Below are 4,270 nucleotides of genomic sequence, written 5' to 3'. Positions count from 1 at the left end.
TGGCAGAAAATAGTGGGGTGAGGTTTTTAGAGTAGGTGGGCCCAAGTTTTAAAAAAAGAGGTGGTTTAGATGGGATTCGCACATTTTTTTCATAGATTCAACAGAAAAACTAGAGTTGGGTCTGTTTTGTATTGGACACTTCACAGTCAAAGCACCCGATCTGTGATGACCCGTCATGTATTTCCATGTCGTCATGAGTCTGGTTTTGGTAGATTGTTTGGTATTCTTCTCAGTATTCGTTTATCATGTGTTATCTTCTTTCTTTCTTTAAATAAGATAATACATGATAAACGTGGAGGGGACTTGAATCCACATCTCCAAAATAAATGTGGGGGATTGCTATCAGAAATTCTGGTTTAAATCCATCTCTAAACAGTTTTGGAGTCATGGGCTAGTGAAGCTGAATATGGAGATTTGTTTGGATCTTTCTTGTGTATTTTAACAAAGCAATGGCCTGACTCTGACACTGAGGTCTTGTTTCCCCATTTTACATGTCGAAGGCTAGGGTGGTCTTGGTAGCTTTTGCACAATATGCCTTGTTTGTGTGCGCCAGGGTTGATCGCATAGTTTTAGGAATAGTTTAGATGAGCACTTATACAAGATAGCTTGGATGGGGGATGATCCTGCCTTGAGCAGGGATGGACTAGATGACCTCTGGAAGTCACTTCAGGCCTACTTTTCTATATTTTGTCTGTAGTATTAGTTTTATTAATATTAAACTAGTGTCGAGGGTCCCCACCAGGGATTGGAGCCTCATGGTGTGTTTGTTGTACAGATGGATAGTGTAGAAAGAAACGTCAAAGAATTCATGATCAGATTAGATTAGACTAGACTAGACTAGATTGAAGGCTGGTATCTTAATTAGGTCACATAGCCAATGAGTGGCAGAGCTGGGAGCAGAATCTAATAGGTCTCATGAGTCCCAGGCCAGTGCCATAGGCTCCAATTTACACTGCCCTCTTCAAACTTAGCACAGATCTTCAGATGCAAATTGTCACAGCTCTGCTCATGTGATGAGCTGCATTTTGGAAAGAGCTTGCTTGCTCACTCTTTCAAAGTATAATTACATTATTGTCTTAATTATCTAGCTGGCAACAAAATTCCATTCATGTGCCTTTTTTAAAAGACTTGCAGTGAAGAGCACACAAGTTGCTTGCATCAGGAATTTTGCACAAATCTTCCATTTACAATTCTTGCCCAAACTTCTTTTCTATACCTCATTCATTTAATCTTTTTTAATATTTGAAAGGTGCAATCTACTTGAATGTGGAGATGACATCAATATACATTACATTGATTTGTATCAAGCATCTGCTATGTCATCCTGATCAACTGCTTTAAAATATTGTCCGGAGTATGATTTCTACAAAATCCTTTTTCAAGACTTTTTTGGGGGGGAAAAAAATCATCCTTCAGCATAGTGAGATAACTAATGTAAAACCTGTCAACTTTTGATCAATGTTTTCCTTCTTTCAGAATTGCATTCAGAACTGTTAAGCTTTTAGAATATCTGGCATTTACACAAGCCAGTTTTGATTATCCAAACCTCAATTAAGCAACCCTTCCTGATTTCAGAAGGATAGGGACCTCTACATTTATTAATTACCCAGGAAATTCCCTTGATTATCTGAATTTGTTCTATGTCCTCTTTGATATTTGGAAATTCAAGGATGCTGTGTATGCACATATATAAGGAACCATCAAGGTAAGGTTAGACTTTTAAATCCACCCTCTGTGTACACCACCTCGTCGTATTTGAATTTGTTTGTAAGCGATTGGAACAAAGGCTTGGTTTTCTCACGTGTTTGTAATATGTTGTGTCTATTTACAATGCTCTGTGTGTGCGTGTGTGTGTGTGTGTGTGCACATGTGTCTATAGATATAGACACATGCTTTTGTAACACATGCAGAGGTAGTTAGCTGTGTTAGTCTGAAGCCACAGGGTAGATATGCACCTTTATTGACTAAACACACACACACAACCCGTACAGTAATGTGAAGCAGTGCTTTGGTTGAGATTAGAATTGGGAAAAAGATCAGTCTAATGCTGCTGGAGGCTGGATCACATTGCATTTTAAAAACAATAGCACAGATCTTGACTTCATCAGATACAAACTGTGATAGCGCCGTTGAATTCAGAAGCATCAGTTGATTCCCTTTTGAGTCAGTATGGACCCCCTGAGGATCAGTCCCCTTGTTTTAGGTCTTGAAAGTTGAGGAGAGTCCCTAGAGCTCAGATCCACTGAGACTAAAACCCTGATATCAGGTCTGGTAAGATTTTTTTTCCCCAAAATGCTGATGCTCAAAGAAGATGAGCTGCTGTCTCATGATTTTCATTTTGCATCATAGCTGAACTGAATCTGGAGTAAAAACTGCTTTTTTGTTGTTTACATTTCTACATTTGTTTCTGGGGACTTGAATCCACATCTCCAAAATAAATGTGGGGGATTTCTATCAGAAATTCTGGTTTAAATCCATCTCTAAACGGTTTTGGAGTCATGGGCTAGTGAAGCTGAATATGGAGACTTGTTTGGATCTTTCTTGTGTATTTTAACAAAGCAATGTCCTGACACTGGCACTAAGCTCTTGTACCCCTGTTTTACTTGTAGAAGGGTAGGCTGGTCTTGGTAGCTTTTGCACAATATGCTTTGTATGTGTGCGCCAGGGTTAATCGCATAGTTTTAGGAATAGGTTAGATGAGCACTTATACAAGATGGTTCGGATGGGGGATAGTCCTGCCTTGAGCAGGGATGGACTAGATGATCTCTGGAAGTCACTTCAGGCCTGCCTTTCTATAGTTCTGTTATTCTACTTTTGATTAAATTTGAGTCGTTTTGCCCATAAATGCTCTTATCAAGTGTAAAATACAGAAATATATGTTGGTATCATAGATTAGATCAGAGGTGGCCAACCTCGGCACATACACCACAAGAAGCAGACGTAGCCTTTGCATGTGGCACACAGCAGATCAGGGAGGAGCCAGGCAGCAAAATGGCAGATCAGGTAGGGAGGAAAAAGCAAAGCAGTGGATCAGGCAGGGAACACAAGCCCAAAGCAAAAAGCAGAGTAGCAGATTGGGCAGACACAAAAGGGCAGGGAGCAGAAAGCAAGCAACAGATGGGTAAGGGATGGAGATCAGATTGGCACCCAGGGAGGTCACTGAGCGAATTTGTGCCACATCTGCAAAAAAGGTTGACCTTCACTAGATTAGATGAAGGCTTTTGCTACTGCAACTCAACCAACACTGTCCCTGTTATTGCAGTAAAATGACTAGAAATTAGTATTTTTTTAAAATCCTTTATTAAAGGCAAAAGACAGTTAAACATGTCTATTTTAGCATCAGTAAATCATTTTTAAAAATTTGAACAGAAATTGCAAGCAACTTCTGAATTGGTTCTGAGAGTTTGTGGTGCACACAACTGGAGTGTTTATTTCTTTTTTATTATTGATGCTGTTGCAATCAGGAGTCACAACCGTTAATGTCTGTGCCAGTCTGTAACAGGGTCCCCTAACCCATGCTACTTGGAGAAAAGGAAGCCAGCAATTGAGGTCTGCAGTCAGCGAGGCAGCTAAGGTAGAAATAGCTACAGGCAAATAAGCAACCAGAGGAAACCAAAGGCAAGAGCTCAAGTGCAGCAGGGGGCTGCTTGGTAGCTAGCTGCATGGCCACAGGCAGGAAGGGCTCAAGGCAGGTAAGAGGGAAATGACTGAAGCTCCTTGGCTTGCACTGCAGCAGCTGAGGCAGACTGCAGTAAATCAGAGTGGGATGAGTACTGGGCTAATTAGAAACCCCTGGGCTAGGTGGAGGCCAGGTGACTGGAAGGGATGAAGCCTCAGCACACTAGAAGCCTGGTTCCTGAGCCAGAGAGCTCTGCATGGTCCTGTATTCTTGTTCAGGGTAGGACTGATAGTCTGGGCTTCTAGAAACCCAAGCAATGCAGATACCCAGGGAAGCTGTAAGGAATCAGCAGAAAGGGGGTAGGAATTTCCTGTGACCAGGGAGACCCAGGAGTAGGGTGGCCATCGTAGAGGACAGTCCAGTTTTCTGCTACTCTGTCCTCTATTGATATGGAACCTAATGTCTTTATGACTTACAAAACCGGATGCCTTCATCAGTAGAGGACAGAGGGCAACTGGACTGTCCTCTACGATGGCCACCCTACCGAGGAAGGGATGCATTGGAGTATTAGCAGGTAAAGTACCGGGGGTTTGGATGGTGGCTATGGGGGTGGTGTGGAGGCCATGTGTGGGGTGCCTGGGAGGAACTCTG

Source organism: Alligator sinensis, unplaced genomic scaffold, assembly GCF_000455745.1.
Source record: "Alligator sinensis unplaced genomic scaffold, ASM45574v1 scaffold301_2, whole genome shotgun sequence".
Lineage (NCBI taxonomy): Eukaryota > Metazoa > Chordata > Crocodylia > Alligatoridae > Alligator > Alligator sinensis.
This window is presented reverse-complemented; position numbering follows the sequence as displayed.